This window comes from Giraffa tippelskirchi, chromosome 11, assembly GCF_054371585.1.
Source record: "Giraffa tippelskirchi isolate mGirTip1 chromosome 11, T2T-mGirTip1v1.2.pri, whole genome shotgun sequence".
NCBI lineage: Eukaryota > Metazoa > Chordata > Mammalia > Artiodactyla > Giraffidae > Giraffa > Giraffa tippelskirchi.
Genome location: NC_137285.1, coordinates 42,769,285 through 42,776,881, shown reverse-complemented (window position 1 = coordinate 42,776,881; position 7,597 = coordinate 42,769,285). Strand labels below are relative to the sequence as shown.

General features: G+C 37.7%; 1 long non-coding RNA gene across 1 annotated transcript in view; it reads right to left on the bottom strand.

Annotated features, from left to right (window-relative positions):
- Positions 1-2,112: 2,112 nt before the first annotated feature.
- Positions 2,113-7,597, bottom strand: part of LOC145525401 (uncharacterized) — an 860,300-nt gene continuing 854,815 nt past the window's right edge. Inside the window, exon 11 of the long non-coding RNA XR_014068186.1 lies at positions 2,113-2,477. This is a non-coding gene — a long non-coding RNA (uncharacterized LOC145525401). The remainder of the gene's footprint in view (positions 2,478-7,597) is intronic.

Below are 7,597 nucleotides of genomic sequence, written 5' to 3'. Positions count from 1 at the left end.
ACACTTTTTTTTTCTATTATTAAAATTCTATTAATAATACATTTATCATTCAAAAGCAATTATAACTTTGGCTACTAAGATACATCTTGAGAACTATGGAGGTAAATATGGAGGTATTCTAGCTGATGAAAACTGAGGCCTTCTTTATTGGCTTCATAACACCATTCATACTGTGGAATTTGGGAAAGTCTTACCCTGTAACAAATGAAGAAATTCTCATTTGAGCTGAAGATGTCAATCATCTTTTATCCTCTCAATTCTCATATAATAAACATTTCTGATTTTTGATAGCTCGACGTGTGCCAAAAAAGTTGTATTTGTTTACCAAAGATTGCCTATCATTTGGACAGGATCTCTTTAGGAATGGTGAAATTAAAGTACTTAATTGGTATCCTAGAAAGAATAAAGGAAAGCCATTGTGAGGTGGCCAGGACACTCAAATCACCCCCTGTAGAGTCAGAAAAGGCTACAGTATCAAGTAACCCTAATTTTTCTGTGGAATAAAAACAAAACAAAAAGCAAACGATGTGTGTTTACTTCCTGCTCAAGCTACGTGATCAGTTAACATGGGTCATTAAAGAGCTTTGTTCAAAATAGGCTTTCAAAAGCCCAAGCTAACAAAAATTGTATCATTTTCTTGCTGCACAACTGAAATATGTGGCTTTTTCAACTAGTCTGTGAATTAGAAGAAAAAGATTAGGAAATCAATCATGATAGGCTTTTTATTACTAAGGACTCTGAGTGATAGGTCTTTTCTTCATAGCCCTTTTGCCAGAGCTACACGTAGCCTCACACTTTTTGGGTAATACAGAAAAGCCATGACAAATGTAACATTTACTAGGTATTAATATCTGCCCCCATCTCTTATTTTGATTACCAAATTCTGTATTTTTCCCCCCTAACACCCAGTGATTTTGTGATTTATAATAAGAAATATATATTTCATCTTTCACCCATTTCTGGAACAGAGCTCCTAAAATCCTTGTAATTTCTATGATGGTCTTTTATTGTTACTGAGGTGACATTTGCACCTCATCTAACGATGGGGGCTGGTTTTCAGGAGAATCAACCATGTGATTGGACAAGTGGGACTTCCAGCCCTGCCCTCTGACCTCCATGGAGGGGAGAATTGCTAGAGGTAAGTTGACCAACAGTGGTCGGTGATTTAATTAAGCATGCCAAGAGTCCATAGGGTCACAGAGAATCGGTCACAACTGAAACAACTTAGCATAAACACACACAGACACACAGACACACAGACACACACACACACACAGACACACACAGACACAGACACACACACAGACACACACACACACACACACACACATACCTATATAATGAAGACCCCATATAAACCAAAAGGAGGGGATTCAGAGAGCTTCCAGGATGGTGAACCAGAACTTTTCCAGGGGTCATCATGCCAGGCCCAAACTTTAAAAGGACAGAATCTCCCTTGTTTGGGATCTCACTTTATGCATCTTTTCATCAGGCTATTGATCTCCTGCTTTTGTGTGTGCTAACTCGCTTCAGTTGTGTCCAGCTCTTTGTGACCCCATGGATAGTAGCCTGCCAGGCTTTTCTGTCCATGAGATTCTTCAGGCAAGAATACTGGAGTGAGTTGCTATGAACTCTTCCAGGGGTCTTCCTGACCCAGGGGTCAAATCCACATCTCTTATGTCTCCTGCACTGGCAAGCAGGTTCTTTACTACTGTACCACCTGGGAAGCCCTGCCTTTAATATCCTTATAATAAACCAGTTATCTAGTGAGTAAACATATTTCCTGAGTCCTGTGAGCTGCTCTAGCAAATAAATTGAGCCCAAGAAGGAGATTGTGGGAAGCTCTGATTTATAGCCAGTTGGTCAAAAGTGTAGGTAACAATCTAGACTTGCTTGTAACTGGAATTTCAAGTGGAGGGCACTCTTGTGGGACTAAACACCTAAAGTGCAGAATCTGATGCTGTTTTGGGTAGAAAGTATCAGAATTGAGTTGAATTGCAGCATACCCAGCTGGTATTTGAGAATTGCTTGCAAACTTTTGGAATTAGGTGTAGAACACTTACCCTTTAAAAAAAAAAAAAAAAAAAAGAAATGTGAGGATTTCACAGACTATTTAACTCTGAGAGATTCTTTGTTGTTTAGTGGCTTAGTGCAGTCCAAATCATCACGACCCCATGGACTGCAGCATGCCAGGCTTCCCTGTTCTTAACTATTTCCTGGAGTTTGCTCAAACTCATGTCCATTGAGTTATACCATCATCAATGGACAGAGGACAGACAATGATCTTGTCCTCTGTCATCCACTTCTCCTCTGCCCTCAATCTTTCCCAGCATCATGGTCTTTTCCAATGAGTCGGCTCTTTGCATCAGGTGGCCAAAGTATTGGAGCTTCAGCTTCACCATCATTCCTTCCAATAAATGTTCAGGGTTGATTTCCTTTAGGATTAAGTAGCTTGACCTCCTTGCTGTCCAATGATTCTTTTTTAAAAAAAAAAAAAAAATTTTAATTAATTTATTTTGATTGGAGGATAACTACTTCACAATATTGTAATGATTTTTGCCATACGCTGACATGAATCAGCCACAGGTACACATGTATCACCCAAGGCTAACCCTCTCCCATCTCCCCAGTAGACTCTTAAGAGTATTCTACAACACTACAGTTCAAAAGTATTAATTCTTTGTTGCTCAGCCTTTCTCTATGGTCCAACTCTCACATCCATACATGACTACTGGAAAAACCATAGCTTGGACTATAGGGGCCTTTGTCAGCAAAACGATGTCTCTGTTTTTTAATATGTTGTCTAGGTTTGTCATAGCTTTTCTTCCAAGGAGCAAGTGTCTTTTAATTTCATGGCTGCAGTCACTATCCATGGTGATTTTGGAGCCAAAGAAAATCCAAGACTGTCACTGTTTCCATTTCCCCCCATCTATTTGCCATGAAGTGATGGGACTGGATGCCATGATCTTCATTTTTTGAATGTTCAGTTTTAAGTCAGCTTATTCACTCTCCTCTTTCAATTTCATCAAGAGGCCCTTTAGTTCTTCACTTTCTGGATAAAGGTGGTATCACCTGCATATCTGAGGTTGTTGATATTTCTCCTATCAGTCTTGATTCCAGCTTGTGATTCATCCAGCCCAGCATTTCACATCATGTACTCTGCACAGATGTTAAATATACAGAGTAACAATATACAGCCTTGATGTATTCCTTTCCCAATATGAACCAGTCTGTTTTTCTATGTCTGGTTCTAACTGTTGCTTCTTGACCTGCATATAGATTTCTCAGGAGGCAGGTAAGGTGGTCTGGTATTCCCATCTCTTAAAAATTTTCCACAGTTGTGATCCACACAGTCAAAGGCTTTAGCATAGTCAATGAAGCAGATGTAGATGTTTTCCTGGAATTCCCTTGCTTTTTCTATGATCCAACAGATGTTGGCAATTTGACCTCTGGTTCCTCTGCCTTTTCTAAATCCAGCTTGAACATACGGAAGTTTTCAGTTAAGTTCAGTTCAGTTGCTCAGTCATGTCTGACTCCTTGTGACCCCATGAATCGCAGCACACCAGGCCTCCCTGTCCATTACCAACTCCTGGAGTCTACCCAAACTAATGTCCATCAAGTCAGTGATGCCATCCAGCCATCTCATCCTCTGTCATCCCCTTCTCCTCCTGCCCCCAATCTTCTTAATATATCTGCTTCTGTTAGATCCATACCATTTCTGTCCTTTCTTGTGCCCATCTTTGCATGAAATATTCCCTTGGTATCTCTAATTTTCTTGAAAAATCTCTAATCTTACCCATTCTATTGTTTTCCTCTATTTCTTTGCATTGTTCACTTAAAAAGGCTTTCGTATCTCTCCTTGCTATTCTTTTGGAACTCTGCACCTTATTCTGATTGGCCACATAAGAAATTGGTCTAGGAACATATATTTTCCTTGTACACTATGCATCTTCCTTAGGTTATTACCTGCATGTAGATATTTTGGGGATCACAGCACAGTTTTTGTCTTAAAAGCTAACTTCTATCTTTTAGAAGTGACTCTTGTCATTTTTGTCAGAATATATTTCTCTAAAATTTTATAAACTCACATTTTTTTGGATATGTTTAAGTTGAAATTTTTGTTTGTTTTGTTTTACACGCTACCTCCTAGTCCCCATCTATCTTTCTTCTGAATTTAATATTGGACAACTTAAGTATATTGAATTTGATGGGAAACCGGTGTCCTTAATCTGATCTTTGTTCTAAGTCATTTGATTGAAATAATTCACTGGGAGTCACACACATGTATGTTCCTTTTCTATTCTGAATTTAATTTAACCACTTGAGAGAAACTTAAGATTGGCTATTCCCATTCTCTCCCAATCTTATTTTTTGTTCTTCTGGGTTGAATATAGTTGATTTTTTAACATTAAAAGACAAAAAAATTTCTAGAAACTATATTTACTTTCTATTTGCTTTCTAACAGTCAACATTTTTTTCTGAGCTTTTTTCCTTTAATACCCTGGCAAATATAACCAATCAATACCAACACATTTTAAAAGGTCGTGTATTTTTACCTTTTCTCATAGAGCTCTAAGTTCATTAAGCAAGTTACTTTGCATCCATTTAATTTCAGTTGACGATTTTTCTAAGAATTTTGCCACCACAGATCATGTTTTGTTATTTTCCCAGACTATGATATCAATTTTCTCATTATGCCACATAGTTTAGCTTTTTCCTTTCACTTTTGATGTCCATTTCTTTACTAGTCAGTACTGGTTAGGTTGTGCTGTAGTAAAACAAACTGTCAAAATCTCAGTGACTTAAATTCAAAGTTAAACTTACAGTCAGTGAGATTTATGTCCAGTAGAGTTCTGTGGCAGTGTGGAGGATTCTCTGCTTCATATAGTCACTCAAGAATGAAGATGAAGTCACAACATCCTGGAATTAAAATATTTATCTGGAGCAAACGAGCATATCTTTCCAAGGCAAAGAGAAGCCAGAGGAGCAGCATCCTGGCTTCGAAATTGTGCACATCTCTTTCCTCTCAGTTTGTTGTCCAGGGTTAGTAATACTGTTAGGCATCTCTGGTGGCTCAGACGGTAAAGAATCTGCCTGCAACCCAGGAGACCTGGGTTTGATCCCTGGGTAGGGAAGATATCCTGGAGAAGGGAATGAATGCTCACTCCAGTATTCTTACTTGAAGAATTCCATGGACAGAGATTATAGTCTATGGGGCCGCAAAGAGTTGGACACAACTGAGAGTAAAACTGCCCTAACTGCAAGGAAGGGTGAGACATAGGATTTATTTTACATAGTAACTGTTACCCTCTGGGACTCCTATCACGAGATAATTTATTCTTAAGCTTGTTATTAGACATGCTTATCATCATCTATAACTAATGAATAAAATAAGGTCTTGCAATTCTTTTGCACAAAATATTCTGTCGCTTCTCCCTAATTAAAATATGCAGTACAAATACTTAAGCTGACTTTCAAGGTCTTATTACTAGGGAAAACTTTTTTTTTTTTCCTGTTGGCCATCTACTCACAACTTGTAGGATCTTAGTTTCCTGACCAGGGATCAACCTGTGCCCCCTGCAGTGGAAGCATGGAACCTTAACGACTGGACAACCAGGGAAGTCCCCGAAATTTAGTCTTAAAGTGTGATTCTAATCTCTTTTTCAAGCTATATTCTGTTAGTATCAATTGCTGTTGTTATTCAATTGCTCAGTCATGTCCAACTCTTTGCAACCCTGTAGACTGCAGCACAACAGGCTTCCCTGTCCTTCACCATCTCCCGGAGCTTGCTCAAACTCATGTCCATTGAATCAGTGATGCCATCCAACCATCTCATCCTCTGTTGTCCCCTTCTCCTCCAGCCTTCAATCTTTTTCAGCATCAGGGTCTTTGCTAAGGAGTTGGCTCTTTGCGTCAGGTGGCTGAAGTACTGGGGCTTCAGTTTCAACATCAGCATCCTTCTAATGAATATTCAGGATTGGTTTCCTTTAGGATTGACTGGTTTAATCTCCTTGCAGTCCAAGGGACTCTCAAGAGTCTTCTCCAACACCACAGTTCGAAAGCATCAGTTCTTCGGTACTCAGCTTTCTTTATAGTCCAACTCTCACATCCATACATGACAACTGGAAAAACCATAGCTTTGACTAGATGGACATTTGTTGGCAAAGTAAAGTCTCTGCTTTTTAATATGCTGTCTAGGTTTGTCATAGCTGTCTTCTGAGGAGCAAGCACCTTTTAATTTTGTGGCTGCAGTTACCATCTGTAGTGATTTTGGAGCCCAAGAAAATAAACAATGTTTCCATTGTTTCTCCATCTATATTGCCCTGAAGTGATGGGACCAGATGCCATAATCTTTGCTTTTGAATGTTGAGTTTTAAGCCAGCTTTTTCACCTCCTCTTTCACCTTCATCAAGAGGCTCTTTAGTTCCTCTTCACTTTCTGCCATAAGGGTGGTTATCACCTACATATCTGAGGTTATTGATATTTCTCCTGGCAATCTTGATTTCAGCTTGTGCCTCATCCATCTGGGCATTTTGCTGGTTAATACTTGGTTTCATATAGGGTTTCATGTATTTGCTCTCTGAATATAAGAATCTTACCCACTTAGAATTATTTTAATCAGACATTCATTTTTATTCTCCTAAATCTACTAAATCCTAGCATTTCTAATATTAATACCAATACTTAGGTCTCAGAATAAAACCTGAAAAAAATGACTATCAATTCACTTTGGGTTTACACTCTATTATAGGAATTTGGAATTCTATTCTATTGTTTCCTAACAGCATTTTCAAAAGGCATTCATGCCCTTAATAGCTTTTTTTTTTTTTTTAACCATTCCTATCTGGTATTCTTAATCCAATAAAGTCCAGTCACTGGAGAGCTAGATTCCAAACCTGTTTTAATATATTTTACCTGTAAAATATATTATGTTTTCTAATTCTTAATGTCTCATCAATTAAGGATGTATAATAGCATTTGCTATATCATTTTCACAGACTTATTATAGGAACAAAATCAAATGCAGTCTGAAACAAGGTTTTAAACATTGTGCATCATTGTTGTACTGATGTTGTACAGTACAAGATCACACATCCATTTCACTGATATAATTGCCATTATTGAAAGTGCATTGCTAACATTCTCTTTGAAAGTCTATACTGTATTCTCAAGCCACATTTAAGCACTCTTTTTTTCTTAAGCACTTATTAATTGTAATGGTTTTACAATTAAAAAAACAAAACAGCCTCACAGCACTTGAGGTTCTTTTGTCTCTATCCCTAAATATTCAGTAACTTTCCTATAAACAGGGGTTGGTGTTAAACATGATTTCTGTCAAGCTCAGTACTTGATAAGTGTCCAAAATGATGTCAAACAAAATTAACACATTTGTCCTTCTGGCTTGTTCACATTTAGTATCATTATCTAAAAATATGTGTTAAAAGAAAAAATTTGCTAAACAAAGAAATTTGAATCTAGTTCAAATGATCGTTTTGTAATTCATGAATAATTCAGAATTACTGTAGTTTAGAACAAAAGAGCTTTAGTCTATGTATGCATATACAACCTGAATTTCAGTCTATTCAGTAAAAATCAA